Source organism: Oncorhynchus mykiss, unplaced genomic scaffold (genome assembly GCF_013265735.2).
Source record: "Oncorhynchus mykiss isolate Arlee unplaced genomic scaffold, USDA_OmykA_1.1 un_scaffold_296, whole genome shotgun sequence".
NCBI classification, from domain to species: domain Eukaryota; kingdom Metazoa; phylum Chordata; class Actinopteri; order Salmoniformes; family Salmonidae; genus Oncorhynchus; species Oncorhynchus mykiss.
This window is the reverse complement of record NW_023493746.1, coordinates 208,609-224,729: the sequence shown is the minus strand read 5'-3', so window position 1 is coordinate 224,729 and position 16,121 is coordinate 208,609. Positions and strand designations below refer to the sequence as shown.

The 16,121-nt window shown below is 37.7% G+C and overlaps 25 non-coding genes across 25 annotated transcripts; all 25 read right to left on the bottom strand.

Moving 5' to 3' along the window:
- Positions 1-222: 222 nt before the first annotated feature.
- Positions 223-295, bottom strand: trnam-cau. Its single transcript has one exon. It is a non-coding gene; the product is annotated as a tRNA-Met (tRNA).
- Positions 296-573: 278 nt separating this feature from the next.
- trnam-cau lies at positions 574-646 on the bottom strand. Its single transcript has one exon. It is a non-coding gene; the product is annotated as a tRNA-Met (tRNA).
- Positions 647-1,636: 990 nt separating this feature from the next.
- On the bottom strand, positions 1,637-1,709 carry trnam-cau. Its single transcript has one exon. It is a non-coding gene; the product is annotated as a tRNA-Met (tRNA).
- Positions 1,710-2,681: 972 nt separating this feature from the next.
- Positions 2,682-2,754, bottom strand: trnam-cau. Its single transcript has one exon. It is a non-coding gene; the product is annotated as a tRNA-Met (tRNA).
- A 278-nt stretch (positions 2,755-3,032) lies between these two features.
- On the bottom strand, positions 3,033-3,105 carry trnam-cau. Its single transcript has one exon. It is a non-coding gene; the product is annotated as a tRNA-Met (tRNA).
- A 1,340-nt stretch (positions 3,106-4,445) lies between these two features.
- trnam-cau lies at positions 4,446-4,518 on the bottom strand. Its single transcript has one exon. It is a non-coding gene; the product is annotated as a tRNA-Met (tRNA).
- A 1,675-nt stretch (positions 4,519-6,193) lies between these two features.
- trnam-cau lies at positions 6,194-6,266 on the bottom strand. Its single transcript has one exon. It is a non-coding gene; the product is annotated as a tRNA-Met (tRNA).
- A 271-nt stretch (positions 6,267-6,537) lies between these two features.
- Positions 6,538-6,610, bottom strand: trnam-cau. The gene has a single exon. It is a non-coding gene; the product is annotated as a tRNA-Met (tRNA).
- Positions 6,611-6,857: 247 nt separating this feature from the next.
- On the bottom strand, positions 6,858-6,930 carry trnam-cau. The gene has a single exon. It is a non-coding gene; the product is annotated as a tRNA-Met (tRNA).
- A 272-nt stretch (positions 6,931-7,202) lies between these two features.
- trnam-cau lies at positions 7,203-7,275 on the bottom strand. Its single transcript has one exon. It is a non-coding gene; the product is annotated as a tRNA-Met (tRNA).
- Positions 7,276-7,892: 617 nt separating this feature from the next.
- Positions 7,893-7,965, bottom strand: trnam-cau. Its single transcript has one exon. It is a non-coding gene; the product is annotated as a tRNA-Met (tRNA).
- Positions 7,966-8,236: 271 nt separating this feature from the next.
- trnam-cau lies at positions 8,237-8,309 on the bottom strand. Its single transcript has one exon. It is a non-coding gene; the product is annotated as a tRNA-Met (tRNA).
- Positions 8,310-8,942: 633 nt separating this feature from the next.
- Positions 8,943-9,015, bottom strand: trnam-cau. Its single transcript has one exon. It is a non-coding gene; the product is annotated as a tRNA-Met (tRNA).
- A 635-nt stretch (positions 9,016-9,650) lies between these two features.
- On the bottom strand, positions 9,651-9,723 carry trnam-cau. Its single transcript has one exon. It is a non-coding gene; the product is annotated as a tRNA-Met (tRNA).
- A 272-nt stretch (positions 9,724-9,995) lies between these two features.
- On the bottom strand, positions 9,996-10,068 carry trnam-cau. Its single transcript has one exon. It is a non-coding gene; the product is annotated as a tRNA-Met (tRNA).
- Positions 10,069-10,701: 633 nt separating this feature from the next.
- On the bottom strand, positions 10,702-10,774 carry trnam-cau. Its single transcript has one exon. It is a non-coding gene; the product is annotated as a tRNA-Met (tRNA).
- Positions 10,775-11,409: 635 nt separating this feature from the next.
- On the bottom strand, positions 11,410-11,482 carry trnam-cau. Its single transcript has one exon. It is a non-coding gene; the product is annotated as a tRNA-Met (tRNA).
- Positions 11,483-11,754: 272 nt separating this feature from the next.
- On the bottom strand, positions 11,755-11,827 carry trnam-cau. The gene has a single exon. It is a non-coding gene; the product is annotated as a tRNA-Met (tRNA).
- A 271-nt stretch (positions 11,828-12,098) lies between these two features.
- trnam-cau lies at positions 12,099-12,171 on the bottom strand. Its single transcript has one exon. It is a non-coding gene; the product is annotated as a tRNA-Met (tRNA).
- Positions 12,172-12,461: 290 nt separating this feature from the next.
- trnam-cau lies at positions 12,462-12,534 on the bottom strand. The gene has a single exon. It is a non-coding gene; the product is annotated as a tRNA-Met (tRNA).
- A 634-nt stretch (positions 12,535-13,168) lies between these two features.
- trnam-cau lies at positions 13,169-13,241 on the bottom strand. The gene has a single exon. It is a non-coding gene; the product is annotated as a tRNA-Met (tRNA).
- Positions 13,242-13,859: 618 nt separating this feature from the next.
- Positions 13,860-13,932, bottom strand: trnam-cau. The gene has a single exon. It is a non-coding gene; the product is annotated as a tRNA-Met (tRNA).
- Positions 13,933-14,553: 621 nt separating this feature from the next.
- trnam-cau lies at positions 14,554-14,626 on the bottom strand. The gene has a single exon. It is a non-coding gene; the product is annotated as a tRNA-Met (tRNA).
- A 290-nt stretch (positions 14,627-14,916) lies between these two features.
- Positions 14,917-14,989, bottom strand: trnam-cau. Its single transcript has one exon. It is a non-coding gene; the product is annotated as a tRNA-Met (tRNA).
- Positions 14,990-15,623: 634 nt separating this feature from the next.
- trnam-cau lies at positions 15,624-15,696 on the bottom strand. The gene has a single exon. It is a non-coding gene; the product is annotated as a tRNA-Met (tRNA).
- Positions 15,697-16,121: the final 425 nt, after the last annotated feature.

Here is a 16,121-nt window from a genome sequence, read left to right as displayed (position 1 = left end):
TCATCAAATTTTTGAAACCACCGTGCCAAAATATATGTATGGTCTGAAATTCTACAACCCCTGAGACAAAAAGATTGATTTCATTCTAAAGTAATACATATCGATATGGACCTTAAGATGTGGTATCCACCTTGACAAAAGTATGTATTGTGTGAAAGTCCAGAACGACAGTGAATTCATTTTCACTTCATCTTCAGCCAACACTCTTTTTAAAAGCTTTGCTGCCCCGTGTGAGGATCGAACTCACGACCTTCAGATTATGAGACTGACGCGCTACCTACTGCGCTAACGAGGCCCTTCATGTAAAATTGTCCAAAAAGAAGAAAAAAAAATATTGATACCGAACATCAAATTTTGACACTGATGTTGAAACCACCGTTCCAAAATATATGTATGGTCTGAAATTCTACAACCCCTGAGACAAAAAGATTGATTTCATTCTAAAGTAATACATATCGATATGGACCTTAAGATGTGGTATCCACCTTGACAGAAGTATGTATTGTGTGAAAGTCCAGAACGACAGAGAATTAATTTTCACTTCAGCCAACACTGTCTTTTTAAAAGCTTTGCTGCCCCGTGTGAGGATCGAACTCACGACCTTCAGATTATGAGACTGACGCGCTACCTACTGCGCTAACGAGGCCCTTCATGTAAAAATGTCCAAAAAGAAGAAAAAAAAATATTGATACCGAACATCAAATTTTGACACTGATGTTGAAACCACCGTTCCAAAATATATGTATGGTCTGAAATTCTACAACCCCTGAGACAAAAAGATTGATTTCATTCTAAAGTAATACATATCGATATGGACCTTAAGATGTGGTATCCACCTTGACAAAAGTATGTATTGTGTGAAAGTCCAGAACGACAGTGAATTAATTTTCACTTAATCTTCAGCCAACACTCTTTTTAAAAGCTTTGCTGCCCCGTGTGAGGATCGAACTCACTACCTTCAGATTATGAGACTGACGCGCTACCTACTGCGCTAACGAGGCCCTTCATGTAAAAATGTCAAAAAAAAAGAAAAAAAAATATTGATACCGAACATCAAATTTTGACACTGATGTTGAAACCACCGTTCCAAAATATATGTATGGTCTGAAATTCTACAACCCCTGAGACAAAAATATTGATTTCATTCTAAAGTAATACATATCGATATGGACCTTAAGATGTGGTATCCACCTTGACAAAAGTATGTATTGTGTGAAAGTCCAGAACAACAGAGAATTCATTTTCACTTCATCTTCAGCCAACACTGTCTTTTTAAAAGCTTTGCTGCCCCGTGTGAGGATCGAACTCACGACCTTCAGATTATGAGACTGACGCACTACCTACTGCGCTAACAAGGCCCTTCATGTAAAAATGTCCAAAAAGAAGAAAAAAAAATATTGATACCGAACATCAAATTTTGACACTGATGTTGAAACCACCGTTCCAAAATATATGTATGGTCTGAAATTCTACAACCCCTGAGACAAAAAGATTGATTTCATTCTAAAGTAATACATATCGATATGGACCTTAAGATGTGGTATCCACCTTGACAAAAGTATGTATTGTGTGAAAGTCCAGAACGACAGAAAATTAATTTTCACTTCAGCCAACACTGTTTTTTTAAAAGCTTTGCTGCCCCGTGTGAGGATCGAACTCACGACCTTCAGATTATGAGACTGACGCGCTACCTACTGCGCTAACGAGGCCCTTCTTCCAAAAATGTCCAAAAAGAAGAAAAAAAAAATATTGATACCGAACATCAAATTTTGACACTGATGTTGGAACCACCGTTCCAAAATATATGTATGGTCTGAAATTCTACAACCCCTGAGACAAAAAGATTGATTTAATTCTAAAGTAATACATATCGATATGGACCTTTAGATGTGGTATCCACCTTGACAAAAGTATGTATTATGTGAAAGTCCAGAACGACAGAGAATTCATTTTCACTTCATCTTCAGCCAACACTGTCTTTTTAAAAGCTTTGCTGCCCCGTGTGAGTATCGAACTCACGACCTTCAGATTATGAGACTGACACGCTACCTACTGCGCTAACGAGGCCCTTCTTGTAAAAATGTCCAAAAAGAAGAAAAAAAAATATTGATACCGAACATCAAATTTTTGAAACCACCGTGCCAAAATATATGTATGGTCTGAAATTCTACAACCCCTGAGACAAAAAGATTGATTTCATTCTAAAGTAATACATATCGATATGGACCTTAAGATGTGGTATCCACCTTGACAAAAGTATGTATTGTGTGAAAGTCCAGAACAACAGTGAATTCATTTTCACTTCATCTTCAGCCAACACTCTTTTAAAAGCTTTGCTGCCCCGTGTGAGGATCGAACTCACGACCTTCAGATTATGAGACTGACGCGCTACCTACTGCGTTAACGAGGCCCTTCTTTCAAAAGTGTCCAAAAATAAGAAAAAAAAATATCGATACCGAACATCAAATTTTTGAAACCACCGTGCCAAAATATATGTATGGTCTGAAATTCTACAACCCCTGAGACAAAAACATTGATTTCATTCTAAAGTAATACATATCGATATGGACCTTAAGATGTGGTATCCACCTTGACAAAAGTATGTATTGTGTGAAAGTCCAGAACGACAGTGAATTCATTTTCACTTCATCTTCAGCCAACACTCTTTTTAAAAGCTTTGCTGCCCCGTGTGAGGATCGAACTCACGACCTTCAGATTATGAGACTGACGCGCTACCTACTGCGCTAACGAGGCCCTTCATGTAAAATTGTCCAAAAAGAAGAAAAAAAAATATTGATACCGAACATCAAATTTTGACACTGATGTTGAAACCACCGTTCCAAAATATATGTATGGTCTGAAATTCTACAACCCCTGAGACAAAAAGATTGATTTCATTCTAAAGTAATACATATCGATATGGACCTTAAGATGTGGTATCCACCTTGACAGAAGTATGTATTGTGTGAAAGTCCAGAACGACAGAGAATTAATTTTCACTTCAGCCAACACTGTCTTTTTAAAAGCTTTGCTGCCCCGTGTGAGGATCGAACTCACGACCTTCAGATTATGAGACTGACGCGCTACCTACTGCGCTAACGAGGCCCTTCATGTAAAAATGTCCAAAAAGAAGAAAAAAAAATATTGATACCGAACATCAAATTTTGACACTGATGTTGAAACCACCGTTCCAAAATATATGTATGGTCTGAAATTCTACAACCCCTGAGACAAAAAGATTGATTTCATTCTAAAGTAATACATATCGATATGGACCTTAAGATGTGGTATCCACCTTGACAAAAGTATGTATTGTGTGAAAGTCCAGAACGACAGTGAATTAATTTCACTTAATCTTCAGCCAACACTCTTTTTAAAAGCTTTGCTGCCCCGTGTGAGGATCGAACTCACTACCTTCAGATTATGAGACTGACGCGCTACCTACTGCGCTAACGAGGCCCTTCATGTAAAAATGTCCAAAAAGAAGAAAAAAAAATATTGATACCGAACATCAAATTTTGACACTGATGTTGAAACCACCGTTCCAAAATATATGTATGGTCTGAAATTCTACAACCCCTGAGACAAAAAGATTGATTTCATTCTAAAGTAATACATATCGATATGGACCTTAAGATGTGGTATCCACCTTGACAAAAGTATGTATTGTGTGAAAGTCCAGAACAACAGAGAATTCATTTTCACTTCATCTTCAGCCAACACTGTCTTTTTAAAAGCTTTGCTGCCCCGTGTGAGGATCGAACTCACGACCTTCAGATTATGAGACTGACGCACTACCTACTGCGCTAACAAGGCCCTTCATGTAAAAATGTCCAAAAAGAAGAAAAAAAAATATTGATACCGAACATCAAATTTTGACACTGATGTTGAAACCACCGTTCCAAAATATATGTATGGTCTGAAATTCTACAACCCCTGAGACAAAAATATTGATTTCATTCTAAAGTAATACATATCGATATGGACCTTAAGATGTGGTATCCACCTTGACAAAAGTATGTATTGTGTGAAAGTCCAGAACGACAGAGAATTCATTTTCACTTCAGCCAACACTCTTTTAAAAACCTAGCTGCCCCGTGTGAGGATCGAACTCACGACTTTCAGATTATGAGACTGACGCGCTACCTACTGCGCTAACGAGGCCCTTCATGTAAAAATGTCCAAAAAGAAGAAAAAAAAATATTGATACCGAACATCAAATTTTGACACTGATGTTGAAACCACCGTGCCAAAATATATGTATGGTCTGAAATTCTACAACCCCTGAGACAAAAATATTGATTTCATTTTAAAGTAATACATATCGATATGGACCTTAAGATGTGGTATCCACCTTGACAAAAGTATGTATTGTGTGAAAGTCCAGAACGACAGTGAATTAATTTTCACTTAATCTTCAGCCAACACTCTTTTAAAAACTTTGCTGCCCCATGTGAGGATCGAACTCACGACCTTCAGATTATGAGACTGACGCGCTACCTACTGCGCTAACGAGGCCCTTCTTTCAAAAATGTCCAAAAAGAAGAAAAAAAAATATTGATACCGAACATCAAATTTTGACACTGATGTTGAAACCACCGTTCCAAAATATATGTATGGTCTGAAATTCTACAACCCCTGAGACAAAAAGATTGATTTCATTCTAAAGTAATACATATCGATATGGACCTTAAGATGTGGTATCCACCTTGACAGAAGTATGTATTGTGTGAAAGTCCAGAACGACAGAGAATTCATTTTCACTTCAGCCAACACTGTCTTTTTAAAAGCTTTGCTGCCCCGTGTGAGGATCGAACTCACAACCTTCAGATTATGAGACTGACGCACTACCTACTGCGCTAACGAGGCCCTTCATGTAAAAATGTCCAAAAAGAAGAAAAAAAAATATTGATACCGAACATCAAATTTTGACACTGATGTTGAAACCACCGTGACAAAATATATGTATGGTCTGAAATTCTACAACCCCTGAGACAAAAAGATTGATTTCATTCTAAAGTAATACACATCGATATGGACCTTAAGATGTGGTATCCACCTTGACAAAAGTATGTATTGTGTGAAAGTCCAGAACGACAGTGAATTAATTTTCACTTAATCTTCAGCCAACACTCTTTTTAAGAGATTTGCTGCAACGTGTGAGGATCGAACTCACGACCGTCAGATTATGAGACTGACGCGCTACCTACTGCGCTAACGAGGCCCTTCATGTAAAAATGTCCAAAAAGAAGAAAAAAAAATATTGATACCGAACATCAAATTTTGACACTGATGTTGAAACCACCGTTCCAAAATATATGTATGGTCTGAAATTCTACAACCCCTGAGACAAAAAGATTGATTTCATTCTAAAGTAATACATATCGATATGGACCTTAAGATGTGGTATCCACCTTGACAGAAGCATGTATTGTGTGAAAGTCCAGAACGACAGAGAATTAATTTTCACTTCAGCCAACACTGTCTTTTTAAAAGCTTTGCTGCCCCGTGTGAGGATCAAACTCACGACCTTCAGATTATGAGACTGACGCGCTACCTACTGCGCTAACGAGGCCCTTCATGTAAAAATGTCCAAAAAGAAGAAAAAAAAATATTGATACCGAACATCAAATTTTGACACTGATGTTGAAACCACCGTTCCAAAATATATGTATGGTCTGAAATTCTACAACCCCTGAGACAAAAAGATTGATTTCATTCTAAAGTAATACATATCGATATGGACCTTAAGATGTGGTATCCACCTTGACAAAAGTATGTATTGTGTGAAAGTCCAGAACGACAGAAAATTAATTTTCACTTCAGCCAACACTGTCTTTATAAAAGCTTTGCTGCCCCGTGTGAGGATCGAACTCACGACCTTCAGATTATGAGACTGACGCACTACCTACTGCGCTAACGAGGCCCTTCTTGTAAAAATGTCCAAAAAGAAGAAAAAAAATATATTGATACCGAACATCAAATTTTTTAAACCACCGTGCCAAAATATATGTATGGTCTGAAATTCTACAACCCCTGAGACAAAAACATTGATTTCATTCTAAAGTAATACATATCGATATGGACCTTAAGATGTGGTATCCACCTTGACAAAAGTATGTATTGTGTGAAAGTCCAGACCGACAGTGAATTCATTTTCACCTTCAGCCAACACTCTTTTTAAAAGCTTTGCTGCCCCGTGTGAGGATCGAACTCACGACCTTCAGATTATGAGACTGACGCGCTACCTACTGCGCTAACGAGGCCCTTCTTGCAAAATTGTCCAAAAAGAAGAAAAAAAAATATCGATACCGAACATCAAATTTTTGAAACCACCGTGCCAAAATATATGTATGGTCTGAAATTCTACAACCCCTGAGACAAAAAGATAGATTTCATTCTAAAGTAATACATATCGATATGGACCTTAAGATGTGGTATCCACCTTGACAAAAGTATGTATTGTGTGAAAGTCCAGAACGACAGTGAATTCATTTTCACTTCATCTTCAGCCAACACTCTTTTTAAAAGCTTTGCTGCCCCGTGTGAGGATCGAACTCACGACCTTCAGATTATGAGACTGACGCGCTACCTACTGCGCTAACAAGGCCCCCAAAAAAATATATTGATACCGAACATCAAATTTTTTAAACCACCGTGCCAAAATATATGTATGGTCTGAAATTCTACAACCCCTGAGACAAAAACATTGATTTCATTCTAAAGTAATACATATCGATATGGACCTTAAGATGTGGTATCCACCTTGACAAAAGTATGTATTGTGTGAAAGTCCAGAACGACAATGAATTCATTTTCACTTCATCTTCAGCCAACACTCTTTTTAAAAGCTTTGCTGCCCCGTGTGAGGATCGAACTCACGACCTTCAGATTATGAGACTGACGCGCTACCTACTGCGCTAACGAGGCCCTTCTTGTAAAAATGTCCAAAAAGAAGAAAAAAAATATATTGATACCGAACATCAAATTTTTGAAACCACCGTGCCAAAATATATGTATGGTCTGAAATTCTACAACCCCTGAGACAAAAATATAGATTTCATTCTAAAGTAATACATATCGATATGGACCTTAAGATGTGGTATCCACCTTGACAAAAGTATGTATTGTGTGAAAGTCCAGAACGACAGTGAATTCATTTTCACTTCATCTTCAGCCAACACTCTTTTTAAAAGCTTTGCTGCCCCATGTGAGGATCGAACTCACGACCTTCAGATTATGAGACTGACGCGCTACCTACTGCGCTAACGAGGCCCTTCTTGTAAAAATGTCCAAAAAGAAGAAAAAAAATATATTGATACCGAACATCAAATTTTTGAAACCACCGTGCCAAAATATATGTATGGTCTGAAATTCTACAACCCCTGAGACAAAAAGATTGATTTCATTCTAAAGTAATACATATCGATATGGACCTTAAGATGTGGTATCCACCTTGACAAAAGTATGTATTGTGTGAAAGTCCAGAACGACAGTGAATTCATTTTCACTTCATCTTCAGCCAACACTCTTTTTAAAAGCTTTGCTGCCCCGTGTGAGGATCGAACTCACGACCTTCAGATTATGAGACTGACGCGCTACATACTGCGCTAACGAGGCCATTCTTGTAAAAATGTCCAAAAAGAAGAAAAAAAATATATTGATACCGAACATCAAATTTTTGAAACCACCGTGCCAAAATATATGTATGGTCTGAAATTCTACAAACCCTGAGACAAAAACATTGATTTCATTCTAAAGTAATACATATCGATATGGACCTTAAGATGTGGTATCCACCTTGACAAAAGTATGTATTGTGTGAAAGTCCAGAACGACAATGAATTGATTTTCACTTCATCTTCAGCCAACACTCTTTTTAAAAGCATTGCTGCCCCGTGTGAGGATCGAACTCACGACCTTCAGATTATGAGACTGACGCGCTACCTACTGCGCTAACGAGGCCGTTCTTGTAAAAATGTCCAAAAAGAAGAAAAAAAAATATTGATAACGAACATCAAATTTTTGAAACCACCGTGCCAAAATATATGTATGGTCTGAAATTCTACAACCCCTGAGACAAAAAGATTGATTTCATTCTAAAGTAATACATATCGATATGGACCTTAAGATGTGGTATCCACCTTGACAAAAGTATGTATTGTGTGAAAGTCCAGAACAACAGTGAATTCAGTTTCACTTCATCTTCAGCCAACACTCTTTTTAAAAGCTTTGCTGCCCCGTGTGAGGATCGAACTCACGACCTTCAGATTATGAGACTGACGCGCTACCTACTGCGCTAACAAGGCCCTTCTTTCAAAAGTGTCCAAAAATAAGAAAAAAAAATATCGATACCGAACATCAAATTTTTGAAACCACCGTGCCAAAATATATGTATGGTCTGAAATTCTACAACCCCTGAGACAAAAACATTGATTTCATTCTAAAGTAATACATATCGATATGGACCTTAAGATGTGGTATCCACCTTGACAAAAGTATGTATTGTGTGAAAGTCCAGAACGACAGTGAATTCATTTTCACTTCATCTTCAGCCATCACTTCATCTTCAGCCAACACTCTTTTTAAAAGCTTTGCTGCCCCATGTGAGGATCGAACTCACGACCTTCAGATTATGAGACTGACGCGATACCTACTGCGCTAACGAGGCCCTTCTTTCAAAAGTGTCCAAAAATAAGAAAAAAAAATATCGATACCGAACATCAAATTTTTGAAACCACCATGCCAAAATATATGTATGGTCTGAAATTCTACAACCCCTGAGACAAAAATATAGATTTCATTCTAAAGTAATACATATCGATATGGACCTTAAGATGTGGTATCCACCTTGACAAAAGTATGTATTGTGTGAAAGTCCAGAACGACAGTGAATTCATTTTCACTTCATCTTCAGCCAACACTCTTTTTAAAAGCTTTGCTGCCCCATGTGAGGATCGAACTCACGACCTTCAGATTATGAGACTGACGCGCTACCTACTGCGCTAACGAGGCCCTTCTTGTAAAAATGTCCAAAAAGAAGAAAAAAAATATATTGATACCGAACATCAAATTTTTGAAACCACCGTGCCAAAATATATGTATGGTCTGAAATTCTACAACCCCTGAGACAAAAAGATTGATTTCATTCTAAAGTAATACATATCGATATGGACCTTAAGATGTGGTATCCACCTTGACAAAAGTATGTATTGTGTGAAAGTCCAGAACGACAGTGAATTCATTTTCACTTCATCTTCAGCCAACACTCTTTTTAAAAGCTTTGCTGCCCCGTGTGAGGATCGAACTCACGACCTTCAGATTATGAGACTGACGCGCTACATACTGCGCTAACGAGGCCATTCTTGTAAAAATGTCCAAAAAGAAGAAAAAAAATATATTGATACCGAACATCAAATTTTTGAAACCACCGTGCCAAAATATATGTATGGTCTGAAATTCTACAACCCCTGAGACAAAAACATTGATTTCATTCTAAAGTAATACATATCGATATGGACCTTAAGATGTGGTATCCACCTTGACAAAAGTATGTATTGTGTGAAAGTCCAGAACGACAGTGAATTCATTTTCACTTCATCTTCAGCCATCACTTCATCTTCAGCCAACACTCTTTTTAAAAGCTTTGCTGCCCCATGTGAGGATCGAACTCACGACCTTCAGATTATGAGACTGACGCGCTACCTACTGCGCTAACGAGGCCCTTCTTGTAAAAATGTCCAAAAAGAAGAAAAAAAATATATTGATACCGAACATCAAATTTTTGAAACCACCGTGCCAAAATATATGTATGGTCTGAAATTCTACAACCCCTGAGACAAAAAGATTGATTTCATTCTAAAGTAATACATATCGATATGGACCTTAAGATGTGGTATCCACCTTGACAAATGTATGTATTGTGTGAAAGTCCAGAACGACAGTGAATTCATTTTCACTTCATCTTCAGCCAACACTCTTTTTAAAAGCTTTGCTGCCCCGTGTGAGGATCGAACTCACGACCTTCAGATTATGAGACTGACGCGCTACCTACTGCGCTAACAAGGCCCTTCTTTCAAAAGTGTCCAAAAATAAGAAAAAAAAATATCGATACCGAACATCAAATTTTTGAAACCACCGTGCCAAAATATATGTATGGTCTGAAATTCTACAACCCCTGAGACAAAAATATAGATTTCATTCTAAAGTAATACATATCGATATGGACCTTAAGATGTGGTATCCACCTTGACAAAAGTATGTATTGTGTGAAAGTCCAGAACGACAGTGAATTCATTTTCACTTCATCTTCAGCCATCACTTCATCTTCAGCCAACACTCTTTTTAAAAGCTTTGCTGCCCCATGTGAGGATCGAACTCACGACCTTCAGATTATGAGACTGACGCGATACCTACTGCGCTAACGAGGCCCTTCTTTCAAAAGTGTCCAAAAATAAGAAAAAAAAATATCGATACCGAACATCAAATTTTTGAAACCACCATGCCAAAATATATGTATGGTCTGAAATTCTACAACCCCTGAGACAAAAATATAGATTTCATTCTAAAGTAATACATATCGATATGGACCTTAAGATGTGGTATCCACCTTGACAAAAGTATGTATTGTGTGAAAGTCCAGAACGACAGTGAATTCATTTTCACTTCATCTTCAGCCAACACTCTTTTTAAAAGCTTTGCTGCCCCATGTGAGGATCGAACTCACGACCTTCAGATTATGAGACTGACGCGCTACCTACTGCGCTAACGAGGCCCTTCTTGTAAAAATGTCCAAAAAGAAGAAAAAAAATATATTGATACCGAACATCAAATTTTTGAAACCACCGTGCCAAAATATATGTATGGTCTGAAATTCTACAACCCCTGAGACAAAAAGATTGATTTCATTCTAAAGTAATACATATCGATATGGACCTTAAGATGTGGTATCCACCTTGACAAAAGTATGTATTGTGTGAAAGTCCAGAACGACAGTGAATTCATTTTCACTTCATCTTCAGCCAACACTCTTTTTAAAAGCTTTGCTGCCCCGTGTGAGGATCGAACTCACGACCTTCAGATTATGAGACTGACGCGCTACATACTGCGCTAACGAGGCCATTCTTGTAAAAATGTCCAAAAAGAAGAAAAAAAATATATTGATACCGAACATCAAATTTTTGAAACCACCGTGCCAAAATATATGTATGGTCTGAAATTCTACAACCCCTGAGACAAAAACATTGATTTCATTCTAAAGTAATACATATCGATATGGACCTTAAGATGTGGTATCCACCTTGACAAAAGTATGTATTGTGTGAAAGTCCAGAACGACAGTGAATTCATTTTCACTTCATCTTCAGCCATCACTTCATCTTCAGCCAACACTCTTTTTAAAAGCTTTGCTGCCCCATGTGAGGATCGAACTCACGACCTTCAGATTATGAGACTGACGCGCTACCTACTGCGCTAACGAGGCCCTTCTTGTAAAAATGTCCAAAAAGAAGAAAAAAAATATATTGATACCGAACATCAAATTTTTGAAACCACCGTGCCAAAATATATGTATGGTCTGAAATTCTACAACCCCTGAGACAAAAAGATTGATTTCATTCTAAAGTAATACATATCGATATGGACCTTAAGATGTGGTATCCACCTTGACAAATGTATGTATTGTGTGAAAGTCCAGAACGACAGTGAATTCATTTTCACTTCATCTTCAGCCAACACTCTTTTTAAAAGCTTTGCTGCCCCGTGTGAGGATCGAACTCACGACCTTCAGATTATGAGACTGACGCGCTACCTACTGCGCTAACAAGGCCCTTCTTTCAAAAGTGTCCAAAAATAAGAAAAAAAAATATCGATACCGAACATCAAATTTTTGAAACCACCGTGCCAAAATATATGTATGGTCTGAAATTCTACAACCCCTGAGACAAAAATATAGATTTCATTCTAAAGTAATACATATCGATATGGACCTTAAGATGTGGTATCCACCTTGACAAAAGTATGTATTGTGTGAAAGTCCAGAACGACAGTGAATTCATTTTCACTTCATCTTCAGCCAACACTCTTTTTAAAAGCTTTGCTGCCCCATGTGAGGATCGAACTCACGACCTTCAGATTATGAGACTGACGCGCTACCTACTGCGCTAACGAGGCCCTTCTTGTAAAAATGTCCAAAAAGAAGAAAAAAAATATATTGATACCGAACATCAAATTTTTGAAACCACCGTGCCAAAATATATGTATGGTCTGAAATTCTACAACCCCTGAGACAAAAAGATTGATTTCATTCTAAAGTAATACATATCGATATGGACCTTAAGATGTGGTATCCACCTTGACAAAAGTATGTATTGTGTGAAAGTCCAGAACGACAGTGAATTCATTTTCACTTCATCTTCAGCCATCACTTCATCTTCAGCCAACACTCTTTTTAAAAGCTTTGCTGCCCCATGTGAGGATCGAACTCACGACCTTCAGATTATGAGACTGACGCGCTACCTACTGCGCTAACGAGGCCCTTCTTTCAAAAGTGTCCAAAAATAAGAAAAAAAAATATCGATACCGAACATCAAATTTTTGAAACCACCGTGCCAAAATATATGTATGGTCTGAAATTCTACAACCCCTGAGACAAAAATATAGATTTCATTCTAAAGTAATACATATCGATATGGACCTTAAGATGTGGTATCCACCTTGACAAAAGTATGTATTGTGTGAAAGTCCAGAACGACAGTGAATTCATTTTCACTTCATCTTCAGCCAACACTCTTTTTAAAAGCTTTGCTGCCCCATGTGAGGATCGAACTCACGACCTTCAGATTATGAGACTGACGCGCTACCTACTGCGCTAACGAGTCCCTTCTTGTAAAAATGTCCAAAAAGAAGAAAAAAAATATATTGATACCGAACATCAAATTTTTGAAACCACCGTGCCAAAATATATGTATGGTCTGAAATTCTACAACCCCTGAGACAAAAACATTGATTTCATTCTAAAGTAATACATATCGATATGGACCTTAAGATGTGGTATCCACCTTGACAAAAGTATGTATTGTGTGAAAGTCCAGAACGACAGTGAATTCATTTTCACTTCATCTTCAGCCATCACTTCATCTTCAGCCAACACTCTTTTTAAAAGCTTTGCTGCCCCATGTGAGGATCGAACTCACGACCTTCAGATTATGAGACTGACGCGCTACCTACTGCGCTAACGAGGCCCTTCTTGTAAAAATGTCCAAAAAGAAGAAAAAAAATATATTGATACCGAACATCAAATTTTTGAAACCACCGTGCCAAAATATATGTATGGTCTGAAATTCTACAACCCCTGAGACAAAAAGATTGATTTCATTCTTAAGTAATACATATCGATATGGACCTTAAGATGTGGTATCCACCTTGACAAAAGTATGTATTGTGTGAAAGTCCAAAACGACAGTGAATTCATTTTCACTTCATCTTCAGCCAACACTCTTTTTAAAAGCTTTGCTGCCCCGTGTGAGGATCGAAATCTCACGACCTTCAGATTATGAGACTGACACGCTACCTACTGCGCTAACGAGGCCCTTCTTGTAAAAATGTCCAAAAAGAAGAAGAAAAAATATTGATACCGAACATCAAATTTTTTAAACCACCGTGCCAAAATATATGTATGGTCTGAAATTCTACAACCCCTGAGACAAAAAGATTGATTTCATTCTAAAGTAATACATATCGATATGGACCTTAAGATGTGGTATCCACCTTGACAAAAGTATGTATTGTGTGAAAGTCCAGAACGACAGTGAATTCATTTTCACTTCATCTTCAGCCAACACTCTTTTTAAAAGCTTTGCTGCCCCGTGTGAGGATCGAACTCACGACCTTCAGATTATGAGACTGACGCGCTACCTACTGCGCTAACGAGGCCCTTCTTGTAAAAATGTCCAAAAAGAAGAAAAAAAAATATTGATACCGAACATCACATTTTTGAAACCACCGTGCCAAAATATATGTATGGTCTGAAATTCTACAACCCCTGAGACAAAAAGATTGATTTCATTCTAAAGTAATACATATCGATATGGACCTTAAGATGTGGTATCCACCTTGACAAAAGTATGTATTGTGTGAAAGTCCAGAACGACAGAAAATTAATTTTCACTTCAGCCAACACTGTTTTTTTAAAAGCTTTGCTGCCCGTGTGAGGATCGAACTCACGACCTTCAGATTATGAAACTGACACGCTACCTACTGCGCTAACGAGGCCCTTCCAGCAAGAATGTCCAAAAAGAAGAAAAAAAAATATCGATACCGAACATCAAATTTTGACACTGATGTTGAAACCACCGTTCCAAAATATATGTATGGTCTGAAATTCTACAACCCCTGAGACAAAAATATAGATTTCATTCTAAAGTAATACATATCGATATGGACCTTAAGATGTGGTATCCACCTTGACAAAAGTATGTATTGTGTGAAAGTCCAGAACGACAGTGAATTCATTTTCACTTCATCTTCAGCCAACACTCTTTTTAAAAGCTTTGCTGCCCCATGTGAGGATCGAACTCACGACCTTCAGATTATGAGACTGACGCGCTACCTACTGCGCTAACGAGGCCCTTCTTGTAAAAATGTCCAAAAAGAAGAAAAAAAATATATTGATACCGAACATCAAATTTTTGAAACCACCGTGCCAAAATATATGTATGGTCTGAAATTCTACAACCCCTGAGACAAAAAGATTGATTTCATTCTAAAGTAATACATATCGATATGGACCTTAAGATGTGGTATCCACCTTGACAAAAGTATGTATTGTGTGAAAGTCCAGAACGACAGTGAATTCATTTTCACTTCATCTTCAGCCATCACTTCATCTTCAGCCAACACTCTTTTTAAAAGTTTTGCTGCCCCATGTGAGGATCGAACTCACGACCTTCAGATTATGAGACTGACGCGCTACCTACTGCGCTAACGAGGCCCTTCTTTCAAAAGTGTCCAAAAATAAGAAAAAAAAATATCGATACCGAACATCAAATTTTTGAAACCACCGTGCCAAAATATATGTATGGTCTGAAATTCTACAACCCCTGAGACAAAAATATAGATTTCATTCTAAAGTAATACATATCGATATGGACCTTAAGATGTGGTATCCACCTTGACAAAAGTATGTATTGTGTGAAAGTCCAGAACGACAGTGAATTCATTTTCACTTCATCTTCAGCCAACACTCTTTTTAAAAGCTTTGCTGCCCCATGTGAGGATCGAACTCACGACCTTCAGATTATGAGACTGACGCGCTACCTACTGCGCTAACGAGTCCCTTCTTGTAAAAATGTCCAAAAAGAAGAAAAAAAATATATTGATACCGAACATCAAATTTTTGAAACCACCGTGCCAAAATATATGTATGGTCTGAAATTCTACAACCCCTGAGACAAAAACATTGATTTCATTCTAAAGTAATACATATCGATATGGACCTTAAGATGTGGTATCCACCTTGACAAAAGTATGTATTGTGTGAAAGTCCAGAACGACAGTGAATTCATTTTCACTTCATCTTCAGCCATCACTTCATCTTCAGCCAACACTCTTTTTAAAAGCTTTGCTGCCCCATGTGAGGATCGAACTCACGACCTTCAGATTATGAGACTGACGCGCTACCTACTGCGCTAACGAGGCCCTTCTTGTAAAAATGTCCAAAAAGAAGAAAAAAAATATATTGATACCGAACATCAAATTTTTGAAACCACCGTGCCAAAATATATGTATGGTCTGAAATTCTACAACCCCTGAGACAAAAAGATTGATTTCATTCTTAAGTAATACATATCGATATGGACCTTAAGATGTGGTATCCACCTTGACAAAAGTATGTATTGTGTGAAAGTCCAAAACGACAGTGAATTCATTTTCACTTCATCTTCAGCCAACACTCTTTTTAAAAGCTTTGCTGCCCCGTGTGAGGATCGAAATCTCACGACCTTCAGATTATGAGACTGACACGCTACCTACTGCGCTAACGAGGCCCTTCTTGTAAAAATGTCCAAAAAGAAGAAGAAAAAATATTGATACCGAACATCAAATTTTTTAAACCACCGTGCCAA